The sequence below is a fragment of the Bos indicus x Bos taurus genome, chromosome 10 (genome assembly GCF_003369695.1).
Source record: "Bos indicus x Bos taurus breed Angus x Brahman F1 hybrid chromosome 10, Bos_hybrid_MaternalHap_v2.0, whole genome shotgun sequence".
In the NCBI taxonomy this organism is placed as follows: domain Eukaryota; kingdom Metazoa; phylum Chordata; class Mammalia; order Artiodactyla; family Bovidae; genus Bos; species Bos indicus x Bos taurus.
Genome location: NC_040085.1, coordinates 77,511,241 through 77,529,607, shown reverse-complemented (window position 1 = coordinate 77,529,607; position 18,367 = coordinate 77,511,241). Strand labels below are relative to the sequence as shown.

Sequence of the window (18,367 nt, the reverse complement as noted above, 5' to 3'; positions counted from 1 at the left end):
AAAGTCACTTCTCTTCACTGAGCCTCCATTTCCCCACCTGCAAATTAGGTGGTTGAACTCCAAGGGCATTTCCATCTCTTATAGTAGCTATTTCTATGAGGTATATAAGAGGGAACTGAACCAAAGCACAGTATCGGTAACTAGGTGTTCACAGAGGCAAGCAAAATGTGTCCCATAGTAGGAACGACGTGGATACTTGGTCATTTGAAAAGAAATGTGGGAGCAACAGGACATTACTAAAATGGACCCTGGAGATCATTTAGGCTACAGTTCCTGTTTGATAAATTTATATATAAGAGTAACTGCTCTAGGCTAGGCTTTTTGCAAGATGTTGGAGATATAATAGCGTGTGTGTTGCATGCTCAGTCATGTCCGATTCTTTGCAACCCCATGGATGGTAGCCTGCCAGGCCCCTCCCTCCATGGAATTTTCCAGGCAAGAATACTGGAGTGGGTTGCTATTTCCTACTCCAAGGGATCTTTCCAAATGAGGGATTAAGCCCATGAATCTTGCATCTCCTGCACTGGCAGGCAGATTCTTTACCACTATGCCACCTGGGAAACCCAGGTATAATAGCAAATGGGACAAAATACTTGCTCTTACAGAGCCTAAATTACAGTGAGGGGAGACTGAGATAAATCAGCAAGTAATTATAATATAATAATAATAAATTATATATACACAAATATAGTAAAAAAGTAAAATTTATATATATATAAATTATAAATTTTTAAAACATAAATTTTATATGTGTGATTTTTACTACACATAGTGTATTTTTACTATAGATAATATATATATATATGATATTATATATATAAATAGAAATTGCTCTGGCTATGTTAGAAGTACTGGTAGGGAACTGACCCTTACCTGGAGGATCAAGAAAGTCTTCTGCAGCAAAGAGACACAAATATAAAGAACAGACTTTTGGACTGTGTGGGAGAAGGTGAGAGTGGGATGATTTGAGAAAACAGCATTGAAACATGTGTATTACTATGTGTGAAACAGATCACCAGTCCAAGTTTGATGCATGAAACAGGGCACTCAAGCCGGTGCACTGGGACAACCCTGAGGGATGGGATGGGGAGGGAAGTGGGAGGGGGTTTCAGCACGGGGGGCACATGTACACCCATGGCTGGTTCCTGTCAGTTCAGTTCAGTTCAGTTCAGTTGCTCAGTCATGTCTGACTCTTTGTGACCCCATGAACTGCAGCACACCAGGCTTCCCTGTCCATCACCAGCTCCCGGAGTCCACCCAAACTCATGTCCATTGAGTTGGTGATGCCATCCAACCATCTCATCCTCTGTCGTCCCCTTCTCCTCCTGCCCTCAGTCTTTCCCAGCATCAGGGTCTTTTCAAATGAGTCAGCTCTTCGGTTCCTGTCAATGTATGGCAAAAATCACTACAATGTTGTAAAGTAATTAGCCTCCTATTAAAATAAATTAATTAATTAAAAAAAATAAAGTCTTCTGGAGGAACATCACTCATCAGTGAATCCTGTGGCTCCTCAGCATTGTGGAGACAGCAAGGTATGGTGGGAGGTGTGACATTTGGGGACCACGCATGCCCTGAGTTCTGAAGCACACCAACTCATCTCTAGTTGACATCTGACAAATGGAAATTGGGGTCCCAATGTGCCATGACTTCTGATTATTTGAAATTTTAAAAAATGTTTTAATTGAAGTATATTTGATTTATAATATTGTGTTAGTTTCAGGTATACAGCAAAGTGATTTGGTTATACATATACCAAATCGTATATATCTATATTCTTTCTGTATTTCTTTTCCATTACAGTTTATTACAAGATATTGAATTTGGTTCCTTACGCTACACAGTAAAACATTATTGTTTATTTATTTTGTATATGATAGTGTGCATTTTTTGGGCTCCCCTAGTGACTCAGTGGGAAAGAATCCCCCTGCCAAGGCAGGAGATGCAGGTTCAATCCCTGGGTCAGGAAGATCCCCTGGAGAAGGAAATAGCAACCCACTCTAGTATTCTTGCCTGGGAAATCCCATGGGCAGAAGAGCCCAGCAGTCTGCAGTTCATGGGGTCGCAGAGTCAGACACTTTAAAAAAAAAAAACAAAACAGTGTGCATTTGTTAATCCCACACCTCTAATTTCTTGGGATTTGGAGGATTTATTGGAGTTTTTAAATTAAAAAAATGATGGATTTCTAAATTTTAGCACTTCATTTTAATGTTTGAAAATACTAAAATAAATAAAGCCTTCATCTAGCCCATCCGTTGCCCTGGCACTCTCTGCTCTTTGCCCTCTAGTCCTCTGGACCTTTGCTTCTTGCATCTGCAAAGAGTTCTGGCTAAGTGTCCATCACCGGATGAGAAGCTTATAGATGCAGGACTCCTGCCTGAGACAGGTATTTTTAATGAACTCTGAAATAGCACTCAGACATGAGTACTTGAACTAAATCATCAGAGAATGTTTGGAATTTAGGGGGCGGCTGGGGAGGGGGGATTCTAAACAATCCCCCCTTTCGTTCTCACACTGCTCCAACAGGAGGGCAGGATGTGCCTCATGAATTAAAGTCACTTGGGTCTCTAGGAAATTTATAGATTTTTTTGAAAGCATTTACCAAATTCTGTTTTGGGTTACCTTCGGACGCTCAGCATTCACCTGCTAGGTCAGCCTTGGGAAAGTTCCCTTTCGTGTCATAGCAGGCACTTTTCAGGAGGACAGAAGCGCAGGATGGGGGAGCAGAACCCACGTTGTAGCTCCAAAGCGGAAAATTAAACTCTGATGTGCATTTGACAGACGCATGAAAATCAGATCCCGAGTAGTGGAAGAGGAAGGTTGCCATGGCGTTTTTGCAAAACACCACTTCTGAGAATGAGAATTTCGTGGTACACAGATTTCCCTCTTTCCCTGCTTTTTCCCCATTAGGCAGAGAACATCTGAAGGGTTACGGGAAGAGAAAATTTGGTGTCAAGCATATCCCCTCACAGTTGGGTTTCTGGGCGGATGGTGGGGACATCCGATAATGACAGGGATGCTGGGTCCCCCTTCTTTCATGCAGCACAGCACTCTGGGAGGGGGTGGGGGCCCAACTCCTCTCCTCCCACCCCCAGGGGGCAGGCGATAGCATTAATCAGCCGCTGCCTAATTACCAGCTGACTAATTAGTAAGGAAGGTTGCTCCCAGGGCCTTGCTGTGTCTTAATAATTAATCCATAAACCGGTTAATCCGTCAACTCCTTCCCTTGATCTCCCAGCAAAAATCCACAGTGCGATCTATGCCCCACCCCAGTCACACAAGAAAGAAACTCTGGAGTTGTTTTCCAGCTTTCCTGCCTTCATGTCCTCTCCTGATTGCTTACCAAATGCCTCGAAATCCACCTTCTCAGTGTCTCTCTGACGTGTCCTCCTCTTTGCCTTCTCCCTGCTTCTCCTCTGACTCAGCCGGCCACCATCCCCACCCCATCTCATGCCTTAACAACGGGAAACAGTTTTCCTTACCAGGTCTCCCTATCACTCTCCCCACTTCAACTCATCTTTCCTTCTGCTCCCCAAAATATCTATATGAAATGGGCTTCGATATGTCACTCTTTGGCTTAAATATCTTACCTCAACCCCCCCACACCCCTATAAAATTAAGTTCATAATATTCTATATGATAATCAGAGCCTCCATGATCTGCGCCAGCTGCTCTGCCTTGCAGAAGAAGTATTCGTTCTTAAGTCAATCACATCAACACCGGCCAGGACAGAGGGCTCTTAGTCCTGGTCTTTTGGTGGATGCACAGTGAGGTGATACCTTTCTGTGACTCTAGGCACTGTAGTTCAATGGCAACAACCTGGTAACTGGTGACTTGATCACTGGCAGGCAGCTCAAGCGGTGTAGCCTATAAAATGATCTCCATGTTCCCTTCCTCTGACCCATTCGTATATCTTATTTGAGGCTTTGAACAAGGTGGATTGCTCTCTCCCCTTCACACTCTTCTTTCGTACACTCCTCATCTTTCTCCTGCCTTCCCAACTGCTACTTCAGGTCCTCCTTTGCTAACTCCTCTTTTCATTCCTCCCCTTGGAGGACCCACTAGCCCTTGACTCTCTTTTCAGTCTCTACAGGCATGCACTTTGAGAGCTCCTCTGGTCCCAAGGGTTTATTTATTTTTAAATTTATTTGTTTTTTTTTTTGGTGGGGGGGATGCAGTAGGTCTTTGATGTGCCACCTGGGCTTTCTCTAGTTGCAGGGCACAGGCTTCTCTTGTTGCAGAGCATGGGCTTGGGGCACGCAGATTCAATAGTTGCTGCAAATGGGCTTAGTTGGCCCTCAGCATGTGGGATCTTAGTTCCCCAACAAGTGATCAAACCTGCATCCCCTGCACTGGAAGGCAGATTCCTAACCACTGGACAACCAGGGAAGTCCCACTGGTCCCTTGGCTTTAAAAACCTTCTAGGCTATGATGACTCTGAAATTTACAACTGTAGGTCTGACCTCTCCCTCAGGCTCAGACTTGGATATCCACCAACTTAATGTCTTCACTAAGAGGCAACTCAGGCTCAACACTTAGAGACAACAACTGTAGCTGACCCTTGAACAGTGCAGGGATTAGGGTCTCCCACTCTCCATGTAGCCAAAAGTTCCCATATGACTTTACAGTCCACCCTCACTATCCATGGTTCCACATCTATGGATACAGCCAACCACGGATCATGTAGTACTGTAATATGTATTTACTGAAAAAACCTGTATATAAGTGGACCCACACAATTCAAACCTATGTTGTTTGAGAGTCAACTGTACTTATTTACATCACGCTAACCTCCAATCTCCTTCTTCCTCTAGTTTTATTTATTTATTATTTTTAGACATCTCATTAAATAGCATCATCCTCCATTTAACTACTCAGGCCAGAAACTTCAGTGACTTCTTAAACAGACCTGCTCTGACCACTGTAGTTAAAATCGCAACTGCTTCCCCTTCCCAAGTAGCCCTCCTCTATTTTTTCTTTTTACCATAACATGCATCATCTTCTAGACATGCAATATAATGTGCTGCCTTTTACATTTATTCTGTTTCTTCTTTCCCCTGCTAGAATGTAAGTTCTACAAACGCAGGAATCTCTATTTTGTTCACAGGTATATTCAAGCACATATAACACTGGCTAGTCCCTGAGAGGGTATCAGTAAACATTTGTAAATGAACTAGTAAGTGAGGCTTGACTCATCTCTTTCCTTCATAGCCCGTGTCTGGCCCAGCAACATCTGTGAATGAGCCCACTCTCAACACACACAAAGATGTGACCTCTTATCACCTCCACTGTAACACCCTGTTCCAAGTCACCTTCATCTTTTTACTTGGATTATTCTAACAGCCTCTCATCGGATCTCCCTGTCCCATTCCTGTCTTGCTTCACTCAAATTCATTCTTCACTGTACACAGTAGCCAGAATGGCCTCTTTAACGTACAAATAAATTATGACCATGATCCTCCCTGGCTCAAATCTCTGCAGTGCCCTTCCATAATGGATCATGTTCTGCAGAACATCTCCTGCTCTATCCCCTGCCCACAACTCTGGTCTCACTTCCTTTCACTCTTTCCATGCTTTCTAGGCACACTGGCTTCTTCCTGATTGGTGGGCAATCAACCTCCTCTGGACTCAGAGCTTTGCACAAGCTCTATACCTTTCCTGGCACACTTTCCCCCAGACATTAGTATGGCTCTAATTCAGGCCTCTGGTCAAATGTTGCCCCACTGAGAGGCCTTCCTTGACCACCCCATCTGCCACCTACCACCAGCATTAAATGTCACACCTATTCCTTCTAATTCATTTTTCTCCATAGCACTTATTACTGAAAATAAAACTTATCTGATTACTTATTCATTGACTCATGAGGATGCAAACTCCAAGAGGACAGGGGTCTCTCAGCTGTTTGTGTCTCTGGGGTTCAGAAATGCCAAGCACAGAGTGGATGGCCAGTGTATATTTGTTAAGTGCCTGAACACCCATTGAGGTTGCACTTAATCCTCTCTGAGGCCTGCACACTCTATAGAGGAAAGGATGTGGCCTTGTATTAGAGAGTGACAGCTACAAAAGGACTATTTCTAAGGCCTGACCTTGAACCACAGCAGGGTTTAGGAAGTGAAGTGAAGTGAAAGTCACTCAGTCGTGTACAATTGTGACCCCATGGACTGTAGTCCATGGAATTCTCTAGGCCAGAATACTGGAGCTATGTAGCCTTTCCCTTCTCCAGAGGATCTTCCCAACCCAGGGATCAAACCCAGATCTCCCGCATTGCAGGCATATTCTTTACCAGCTGAGCCACAAGGGAAGCCTAAGAATACTGGAGTGGGTAGCCTATCCCTTCTCCTGGGGATCTTCCCGACCCAGGAATCGAACTGAGGTCTCCTGCATTGCAGGCAGATTCTTTACCAGCTGAGCTACCAGGGAAGCCCAGGGTTCAGGCAGGAGTAGAAATAGCAGCCAAGGTCTTCAGCCAAGGCCACATGGAACCATTCAGACCCTGTGTTGGGTCCCTACTCTGGTGACTACTTCAGTCTCTGCTTAACTCCTGCAAAGGTCTGTCAAGCAAACAGGTCTAATAGGAGGAAAGTCCCTCCGTGGCAGTGATTTAACTGGAAGGCTAATAAGAGAGCCAGTTCCAATTAAGCCCTTCATGGTGAAGAGGATAAAGTAAGCCTGAGACAGTGAACAAGAGAAAGAATATTTTGTTCTGCCAGGAGATACCTTTTCTTAGTTTTTATTTATTTATTTCACTGCCTTTTATCCACTGTGGAACTTACACCAAACACTCAGCCTCTAAGAGCAGAGATGTGCAAATTGGATGCTTTAAGGGATTAGTGAGTAAAGGAGGTCTAGAAATTGGCAAGGTGTTCATGCTAAGAAAAGGTTCCTAATCTCCTTTGTCCTTTTGCTGCAAACGCAAAGGGGAATCTTCTCCTGTATTTTCCCCTGACAGACGGAGCCTAGGGAAGCAGAATGAGGACAAAGCTCAGAGTCATAAACCCAAGGAGGAGTTCTTGCTGTGCTACAGACTCCTGGGCAAGTGAGTTCACTGCCATTTTCCTCATCTGTAGAGGGGTGCTTTCATTTTTTTTTTTTTTAACCACTTTACTCCCTCCTCTAAATAGAGCAGTTGTTTGCAAATGCTGTCAACAAAGGTCACAACACAAGACTTACTGTGAAAAGGAGCAGTACTCTGCAACCATGAACAGGTGACAGTGACACGTCCACCACCAGGAAACAACTGTGACACTTAAAGTCTCCAGTCCAATATCATGGCCTTACACCAGAAGGACGTGAGATAAACATCCATCAACTGTTCATGAATCATCAGTGTGTGAGTCACTGTGCTAGGAGAGTTACAAACGAACTCGGTGCTACTCTTGTGGGACTTGCAACCAATTGGAGGAGTTAGATGTCAATAAACAAAATGAGCCCATGAATGTCCATTGGGCACACACTCTCAGGGAAGGGCACTCGCTTGCATGAGGACACACAGCAGAGGAGCTGACCCTGAGAAGGGACTTGAGCACGTTCTGAAGGATGAGCAGGAGGGCCAGCCCTGGGAGGTGTTAGAAAGGCAACAACCTGGGCAAGGGCCTGGGGAGCAGATGAGGTAGAGGAAGCGTGCTGAGCTCCAGAAAAGTAAGTGGCCACAGAGGTCAGTGTGAATGGAGAGAGGCAGGACATGTGATGAAGCCTACAGTGGTGGCCTCTCAGAGACATCAAGAGCGTGGCTCAAGACCTCATTTACAAATGCAGATGTAAGCCATTGACGCCTATGAGATCTTTAGAAAACAGTGCAATCAGTATTTTTTAATCTTGATTACTGACTCAGGACACTCCCTTACTTGGCGCCCTGGCCCCAGCTCAGTTAATCCTAACACCACTGGGGAATCAAAGGGTTTTAAGCAAGGGAATCACATGAATAGTTGCCCTCTCCCTTCCCTGGTGTCTCAGACAGTAAAGAGTCTGCCTGCAAAAGAGATCCGAGTTCGACCCCTGAGTTGGGATGGGAAGATACCCTGCAGAAGGAAATGGCAACCCACTCCAGTATTTTTGCCTGGAAAATCCCATGGCTGGAAGAGCCTGGAGGGCTACAGACCATAAGGTCGCAAAGAGTCAGACATGACTGAGCGACTTCACTTTCACTTTCTTTCCCCCCTTTAAAGGATACTGCAAAATTCACTTGGAATAATATTGATGAGACAACCTTTTAAATGTGTTAACAAGGGAGCTTTGACATGGAAAACTAGCAAAGGGTAAAAAACCCACCAAATAAAGGAAACATATTGCCTAGTGAGGAGGGAGGAATCTATTTCTACCAATGCCCAGAAGGACTTTGGCAAATTCAATATACGAGACAACTTACATTTCTAATCTCAAGGATTTAGGGAGATTCCAAAAGGACTAATATAAGGACTGAACAGCTAGAAAAGAGACACAATCAGGAATTCCCGCATGTTAATAGGGTAACTCATGCTTTGAGGGTCTGCATGGCCTGCTGAAAAGTTGCGGGTGTGCTTGTATGCTCAGTCGCTAAGTTAAGACTCTTTGTGACCCCATGGCCTGTAGCCCGCCAGGCTCCTCTGTCCATAGGATTTCCCAGGCAAGAATACTGGAGTGGGTTGCCATTTCCTCCTCCAGGGGGTCTCTTCAACCCAAGGATGGAACCCAAGTCTCCTACTTGGCAGACAGATTCTTTACCATTGAGCCACCAGGGGATCTTGTTGGAAAGCTGAGATCATATTCATGGTAATAAGCTACACATCTCAAATTCTCAGCCCCTACACTGCACCCCCTAGATTCTCCTCCACATACTTCTAGAAGCCTCTGGGCTTCTCCCACATAGCTTCACAAATACATTTCATCCCAGGAAGCCCATGAGGATGCCCAGGCTCTGCCCCAGTGCTGCCTGTGGAGAGTTAGGGTCTGCTGACTCCCCATTGCCCTTGAATTATCAGAGTTGGTGAGCAGCTGCTGTTGCCCTGATTCTTGTACATTTCTCAACCTCGCACATTTCTCCCTAGAAAGACCAATAATACAAAAAAATAAAATACTAAGGAAGTGGCTGATATAAATAAATCCATTCCCAACTCAGCAAATAAGGAGCTGGCAAGTAAAACCATTATCTTTTAAAAGGGTGTTACATAAAAAGGACCCCCAAAATCTGAGTTTTGTAATAAGAATCCAGATGGCATGATTGTTATATCTACACATGAATTAAGGGGTTATTTGTGGGATTATTAGTTCAAGGTAGAAAGCCCCCTGCCTTTTTTTTTTTTTCCTCGTCCTGGTTCAAGGACCAATTGACTGTTGAAAATACATTAAGAGTTACCGTCTACTTCCTGCTAGTTATGTACATCATTAAATTTCCTGTTAACAAAAATCATTTAGTTCACAATGAGCAAGGCTCTATGATTTCACTGATGATAGTCTCAAGCTACAGCTCCTTCTCTAAATTTAGTGCCTGAATCTCTCACATTGTATAGTTTTATTGCCCACTAATCTCTTCCTTCATGGCATTTATCAACTTGAGTAAACTGCACATTAATTTATACAATTAAGACCCCTCTCTTCCCTTCCAGACCGTAAACTTCATAAGACACAGAATGTCTTGTTTTGCTGCCCTTCCTGAAGTTACTCCCAACCAGGGTAAAACCTGACACATACTACAGATCTTGTGGAAGGAACAGAATCAATGAAGGAACCGCCTTCTTTGGTGATCAGACATTGTGTTTGATTTGAACCTCAACTGTAAACAAGGTTTTTCTGGAACACAGTCACAGCCGTGTGTCTTATGTATTATCTGTACCTACCTTTTAGCTTCAGCGCAGACGTGAGTAGCTGTGACAGAGCCCATACGGCCTGCAACATCTAACACAGTTAATATCCAGCCGCTTATAAAAAAGGTGTACCATCCCTGTCCTAGACCAACACTCTCACTAAGATTGGAATTACTCTTCCTTTGTTTACCCTCAGCACTTCATTCGTGTTCCACTGAATAATGATCTAGACCCTCTGGCTTAACACATGCAGTTTTCCACTGGAGATAAAAAAAAAAAAAAGATTGCATAATAAATTTTCCTGCTCAGTAAGAGTCTTCTCTCTATTGCTAAGTTCTTTTTTTTTTTTTTTTTAGCATTAATCACAGAATTTTAAAGCTTGTCAGGGTCGTGAGAGATTAATCAGCCTCACACTGAAAAAGGATTGCTCTTAAGTCATCCCAGGAAGAAAATGTTCAACACTTTCAGTCAACAAGACCAGGGAAATGAAGGCTGTGTCACAACACAGAACAGAACATATGACAGTATGGTGGGTGAAAAACAATCACCTGAGATCGTATGCATCTTGATGCACTTTTGTCAAAATGCAAATATGGAGGAACAAAGGCTGAGGAAGATGCAGAATGAAGCCAGGTGTTCAGATAAAATAGTGGAGCTACTTGTTTTCTTTTCTCAGGTTTTAACTGGTAATAATGGTGACACCAGTGATAGCTGTCAGGCAACGTGCATTTCATAGGCACCCACTCAGGTGATCCTTACAACAACACTAAGAGGTAGGTATGGTCAGTGCTCACATTTGTGGTAACCGTGAGCTATAAAGTTGCTGTGAATCCTGAGTCAGCGAATACTGCACCACCGCTCCTACAAGAAATACGAGGTTAGGTTCCTGCCAGCCTCTGGTCACATTTTCATCAGCCAATCAACACATAAACCTTAGTTTATGTAATGTATATTGTTGATTCACTAGCACTGAACTCACAGCCAGTAGCACTGTAACGCATGCCTAGACAAAGCTTATCTAACACACACGTTTTCTCCATAAGGCACATCCGACCTTCTTGCACTTAGGAACACTAGCCAGCGCCTCAGCACTCGCCTTGGAGGCCACTTTGAACAGTGAAATCAACCAAAAGCAACACCAATGTGAAAAACGTAGCACCAAATAGAGGGCAAAAAGAACACACCCACAAGCTGACGGAGTGTTACCTTGTGATTCAAATTTTTCTCTGCTTTTTGTGTGTTTGCAAATGATCACAGAAGTGCTGCAAATACTGACTTTGGGATCACATGAAGGTTTTAGTGAGCAGTGAATTCATGAGTATGGAATCTGTGAATAATGAAGACAAAATGTATTATTATTTCCCCCATTTTATAGATGATGAGTCTCTGAAGAAAAGGAAAAGGTAAGAGGAGGAGAGGAGGGAGGAGTGGGAGTTTGTAAGATCCATTTTTTTTTTTAAAAGGGGAGTTTAGAGGATATTAAAAATCAGAAAGACTTCCTAATGTTGAACTTGTTCAACTGAAATTTCAAGCCTGTTCCTTATTTCCTTGCCTACTGCCAAGACCAAAAAAAGACTGCTAATCTCTGTGCACTCAACTCCACTGCCAACTTTGAAAGAATGTAATCTTAGGAACCACGCCATATCTCTACGGCAGGATTAGTAATTGACTAGCACTAACAGACCACCTGTGTGCCCTGAACATTTCAGGATGGTAGAATTAGCATAACACACTGAAAGTCACATGATAAAGGCCTCTTCGAAAAATGTCATCTTTGCATCAACAAAGTCCTGCCTTTGTAACTGTGCAGAGTGGTGTGGTTTCCCCAGTTATCCAAGACGTGTTCGACTGTGTTCTGTAAGGCAAGGTTCGTCTCTTTAGATTCAAGTTTCTTAATGTCAATTGTGTACTTAAAAAAAATATCAATCTACATGTTGGAATAATCCAGGACATTTGCTTAGGCAAATAAAGACCATAAACCAGTTGTAAGAGCTACACATTTTCCAAGCCTATTAGAGTTTCTGAGACATTTCCTTGCTCATTCTCTTATTCTTAAGGCATTGGCTATGATTAGAAAGCAGAAAATTCAAATAGGCATTTCTTGACATTTTCCATTTAGGGAGGGACTTGACCCCTTCTTCTACCTGAATGTGTAAGATCATTACCTCAGCCTTTCTGCGTCTACATACAGTCCTCTCAAGGTCTCTAAAGGAGTTTCTGTTTCCCCAGAGACAAACACTATTCCCATGCATTTATGCAATCAGATTCCACGACTATTTTCACTGACTCACTGAAGCTGGGACACATGTATTCAGCATCTATTTAAATAGCACTTACTGCCATAGTAGTTAGGCACTTGGACAAGTTGGCTATTTTTGCAAGAAAATAGAAAAAACATTGTAGATGAGAAATAAAAAGAGGTCGGCGCTAAGACCTGTCAGTGATCATCTTCCTTGGCAAGCAGAGCAGGAGGGTTAGAATCAGGTCAAATTGTCCCCAGTAAAAGGCGTCAGTCATCTGGAATGTTTTTGTTATCCCAGACAGAAATAGGTCACCTCAGCACACTCCAAGTTGGCCAATTAGAGTAAAGTTTTTATGAAGGAAGAAATAAAGGGAGTCAGTGTTGAGCAGAAGACCTCTCCCCTCCCAAAGGACACAGACCAAAATTCCCAGAGGAGATAAAATATACCAAAGCTTTTTACAGGAATTCTACCTCCTTCGATCAAAGGCAGCTTGTAGGATCTTGTGGTTCTTACGCAAACTCGGGCTTCATTTTATCTCCACCTGTGCCCAGCAAAATACACCTAGAAAGAACCCAGGGCAGGAGAGCAGGCAGATGTGCATTTCATCTGGTTCAGAGAGAAAGAAACGGGATTAGGTGGTGACACCTGCTTTGGTGTCTGAAAAAGAGGGTGGCAGGCTTGATAGACATCTCTGGGCATAGGTTTTGGAGTCAAAAGCACTGAATTCAAGACTCATTTCTTTCATTTATAGAACAGATAACAACCATGCTCACAAGGGCTATTTTGAAGATCAATGACATAGTGCTTGGCAAATGGTTGATACATCAGAAAATCATCTACAAATGCTAATTTTTATGACTTATAATTACTGCGACTTCTTTCATGTAGGGTGTTTATGTCTACTTTAAATCTAGTCCAAGCAGTTCACATTCCACATTATAACCACATCCTATCTTTCCTTTGTAGTAGGGTTGCCATTTTGTGGTAGTAAATACTGACAGAAATAAATTTGCTATTGAGAGGACTTGGACATAATTATTACAGTTATCAAGAGTTTTCTATGAGGGTATTTTAATAGGATTGGATTCGTCTCAAAATGAAGCATGTTTTTTTACAGAAACACTCAGATAGGAATATATATATATAAATATGCTTCACAGAATTCTAGATTTGTTACAAACAAAAACTTTGTGTCAATAGGAGAAAAGTATATATCTTCTTGTCTTAGGAAAATAATAAACTTTGCCAAAAGACAGAAAAGCAAATTTGGCATTTTTGCGTCTACTCAATAAATAAGCCAAGGCTTAACTACATAAAGGAATATAACCAAGTCCTCTTCTCCAGCCTATTGGCTCAAACAGAGCATTTCTAAACTAGAATACCTGTGACAGGCATAGAAATGGTTACCCTTTACTTGTAGCTCTTACATAATGAATATAATATATACTCAGAGGAAAGCATAAATCAACTATAAACTCAGTAACCAGCAACAATGATATCATTTTATTGGTTTCCCTTCAGTGGTTGCTAGATTGAGTGGTTTTGTGTATGTATATGAACAAGTAATCACTAAATGCTAGTGTTTTCATTGCTTTATTAACTACCTTGGAGAAGTGTTCTGGGGGAATTCCCTGGTGGTCCAGTGGTTGACTCTGTACTCTCACTGTGGAGGGCCCAAGTTTGAACCCTGGTCTGGGAACAAGATCCCACAAGCGTCACAGCAAAAAAAAGTGTTTGTAAGCCTCAGAGACTCTTTGAAAATTGTATTGCTCACTTATTCAATAAATATTTGTGGCAAGCCTCATATAAAACACAAATATGAATGAGGCCCAGTTCCTGCCCATTAAGAAACTCCTTGAGAGAGGAACGGCATCTGAAGTGTCTCAAAAGCTCAAATGTCTCGATTGGGCTCCAACAGGGACAAGGCGATGGCACCCACTCCAGTACTCTTGCCTGGAAAATCCCACGGACGGAGGAGCCTGGTAGGCTACAGTCCACGGGGTCGCAAAGAGTCGGACACAACTGAGCGACTTCACTTTCACGTTTCACTTTCATGCCTTGGAGAAGGAAATGGCAACCCACTCCAGTGTTCTTGCCTGGAGAATCCCAGGGATGGCGGAACCTGGTGGGCTGCCGTCTCTGGGGTCGCACAGAGTTGGACACGACCGAAATGACTTAGCAGCAGCAGCAGCAGCAGGGACAAGGCACAGGGACGACAAATTTGCTTTTAATTAGAAAATTCTTATCGAAGCAAATTTCTGACACTACTAATGGTACAGAAATTACAGAGGGTGCAAACTGGCAAGAAATACTTAAAAATGTATCATCTTCAAATAAACAATCCCTTAAAAATGGCGTGTTATCAGGCTTTTGTCCATCAATCATCTAAGATACTTACCCGTAGTTGAGCCAACACAAGCAAATGCACCTTCTAAGATGAAAAATCTTCTTTTTTATTACTTACAAACCTCTGGATCCCCAGACCCACATAGCAGAGAGAGGCAGTTCAGATTCACAGAAGAAGGAAAAAGAATTCTTCACAGCTTCTTTGAAATATGAGCACCTTCGCTGTGACATTTTGACTTTTTCCTTGTTTTTAAACTTCTCTGCAACCTCTTGCCCCACTTGCTGCATGCCCCTCCTTACCCCCAGGTTTAGTATATTATTTATTCCCTTTAAACTACACTGTCTGTCCCCCGATCCTATTGTAAACTGATGGACTATTTATGGGCCAAATTGGAACTGGGTGTCCTGCCTTGGGGTTGAAGATTAATAATTGTTCTCAGTGAATGAATGATAAAACCATTGCAGAACCAGATGGATATAAAAATGTACCTGCAATTATGCCTATATTATTATGGTAATTTATAGACCTACAATGCGAGGAATAGGCCAGACCCAGAATTCATTAATCACACAAATTATACAAGAGGCTACACCGGGTCTGAGATCTACATGCAGAAGAGATGTAAGCCTGTAAATGTAAAAGATAGAGGAGTGGTTTGCAGGGGCAGAAACAATTCAGCCCGGCTCGAGCATTACAGTGCAATTACCTAAGTCAGGCTTGCTTTGTCCCCTGCAGGAAAGGAGTACTGCCACTGAATACTTGATATCTTGCAGCACTTAGCTTGACCTCATTTTAAGGTGACATAAAGCAAGGCTATCCTATCAGATCAAATAGAAGAGGATTGCTGAACTGTAATTAATAGTGTATCTGAAGGCCAGGGAAAATGCATTTACCACAACACAGCCAGAGAAGCTTCTACCTTTGACCTGCATGGTCTCCATCAAATGTTTTGGGGAATTTACCACAAGGTTGAAAAAGGTACTAGCTTAGGGTAGGCTTGGGATGTGAACAGACACAACATTATTCATTCACTCACAGATATCCTGAACAAAACACAGTATGAAGGGGGGAAAAAAATGACCAGAACATCAGATGTTCTTCTAAACTGCTTCAAAATACATTTTTAAAGTTCTGCTAAATTTTGCTCATTCCAACCTTTAACCAAAAACAGTCATTGGCAGAGTTCCCTAGAATGGATTTTCCCCTTTTACACACTAGAAAATTATTGTGGATCTTATCTAAAATAGTGTGTGTTCTTCCCTGATTTATTCCTTGCTTCTTTGAAAATGTCATCCATATTTTAATTTGCTCTCCTCTGGACCATGTTTCCACTCAACTTTGGATGTGGATGAATGGTCCTGTCGACGGTTTCCCAGAATACCCCATCCACCATCTCTCTCTCTGTGAATTAAAAAGCCACAGTCTGCCTGCCGGGTTGTACCCCCAGCACTGACCTAGCATTTTAAAATTCGTAGGGTTTTTGAAGTTAAGGGAAAATATAAGCTGTATATTTTCTAAAGGAAAAAAAAAATAGGGAAAAAAACTCAAACCTGGTATCATTACGTAAAAACAATTTTCATTTCTGAATTGTGAAAATCCCAACTGAACTGTAATGCAAAACAAGAAGCAAAAAGCAACAAATCTCAGTAATTTTCCTTCCATTTTTTATAGTAAATTGGTCACTTAGTAATCTGCGAGTATACACACATGCAGCCTGACAATCACTCTTATTGTCGCCACTCTGTATTTGTATAATAAAGACAAGCTGTTGGTAACTCAAATTAATTGTAATGTGAGCTACGCTTGCACCCTATATTAGGCATATAAAAGGCACTGAATGTTGGTTAGAAAGAACCTCAGTAGGGAAGAGCTAGTTAAGTTTCAAGGTTAGAGAGAACCTGATTATTTTATCACATCATCGAGATATTTTCAAGAAAATTCCAAATCTGCTTGAAGAAAGGTCTTCACTCCACACAATGCAGACGGGTTTAATAATACAGTACATGATGCTGAAGGAATCAGCTTAGTCCTGCTAAGCCTCATCCTACGGCACACTCAGGTTTCCCAAATCCCTACACCTGGAGGCTTAGATCTCAGCAGTGTCAATTCAGCTTTTTATTCATCAAAGGCAAACACACTTCAGTAACAAGCAATTTGCTCTCTTGCAGAGCTCTGAATGATGGCGAAAATGAGTGTCGTGTCAGCACGTCATGGTCAGGAAGGATGTGGCTTTGAACACTGCAGAGCAATTACCAGGGCCTGGATCAAAACAACAGGTAACTGAGCCTTAGTTATCCCAGGGGCATAATAACCACCAAGCACCTGCTACTCACCTAGTCACGAAGGTCAAGGATGGGAAATCCCATTGCCCACACTGAACTGACCAAAGTACCCCAACAAAGGCTGGCTTCCTAAAGAGGTGGATTATTATCAAACAGGGACAAATAAAGCAGTGTTTTTAATTAAATCAACACTGTAGTGACACCAAAGGGATGTGCTACAAGGTCAAGTTCCTGTCCTCTGACCAGACTTTCCAGAATTAAGACAGCACTCGAATACAAACAGAGGTAGAGAGTTTCGAGAAAGGAGGTTTCTTAACCTTCTGGCTGCCCTGGCTATTCAAGACATGTGCTCGCACTTAGTCACTTCGGTCGTGTCTGACTTTTTGTAACTCTATGGACTATAGTCCACCAGGCTTCTTTGTCCATTGAATTCTCCAGGCCAGAAAACTGGAATGGGTAGCCTTTCCCTTCGCCAGGGGATCGTCCCAACCCAAGAAACAACCCCTCAACTCCTTCGTCTCCTGCATTGCAGGCAGGTTCTTTACCTACTAAGCCACCTGGGACACCCATGCGAGCCCATGGACTATATATAGCCCACTAACTTCCTCTGTCCATGGAATTCTCTAGGCAAGAATACTGGAGTGGGTAGCCATTCCCTTCAAAACATAGGGGGGCAAATTTTCCATTTTTAAAACTAATGATGAGCCAAAATATGCCTCAGAAGAGACTTTGGAGCATTTCTGAGACTGAATCTCCTATGACAGCCTGAGTCTGTAATGGCCTGAGACCAAGATTTTCTCAAGAAAAGTAAGAAAGGCTAAGGATTATGAAGGCTGAGATCAAAGCTGCCATCATCTGTCTTTCATAGAGTTTAGAGAGAGCCACTCAAGGACTACATCCATTCTACTCAATTAAAGGAACATTGATTGAGCGTCTCTTACATTAGGTCCCAACAACAGCTGCTATGTGAAGTGCTTTTGCCTAGTCCAACTTGAGATTTCTGGTGCTGAGATTTCATTTCCTGGGGGATGTGTCTGTGGCTTAAGCGCTAACACCCAACACGGCAAATAACAGGTAAGCAGAAGTGTAACACACCCAAGTTCAAAAGATTGCTGCAGTCCTCAGCAGTTTTCATCACTACATAAGTGACAGAGAAGAAAAGAGCTCATGATTCTCTCCCCAGTAAAAGTCCAAACTTCCTTCTTAACTACTCATTTGCTTCCCATTTCTAATTCTGAAAACCCAAATAATTCTCAGCAGAGAAGACCTGCCCGAGAACCAGCCACAGAGAGCCCCTTGATCCATCAGAACAAATGGGTTCATAGTCGTGTTCTGACAGTGATGTGAGATTATTGGTAGTGATGCTTACATGGTTGTAGTTCAGGAACTTGAATGTGCATTAGAATCATCTGGTGGGCGTGTTAAACACTGATAGCCGGCCCCACCTCCAGAATGTTTGATTCAGTAGGTCTGAGGTGGGGTCTGAGTACCTGTGTTTCTAACAAGATCCCAGTGATCCTGGCTCCTACTGGTGCAGGGACAAATCTTTAGGAATCACTGTTATAAGAGGACTCAATTCACAAATAACCTAAAAGTACAGCACACTGGCAGGGGTAGGGGCAGGGTTGTGCAGACCTGGGTCCTACAAAATGCTGCCAGATATCAGTGCAAATAATTGGCTGAAGATCCCTGGCTTCCTGGGTGCCCAGAGACATGCTC

General features: G+C 42.8%; 1 protein-coding gene across 9 annotated transcripts in view; it reads right to left on the bottom strand.

Annotated features, from left to right (window-relative positions):
• RGS6 (regulator of G protein signaling 6) overlaps positions 1 to 18,367 on the bottom strand; it is a 609,909-nt gene that overhangs the window by 337,532 nt on the left and 254,010 nt on the right. The window lies entirely within an intron of this gene.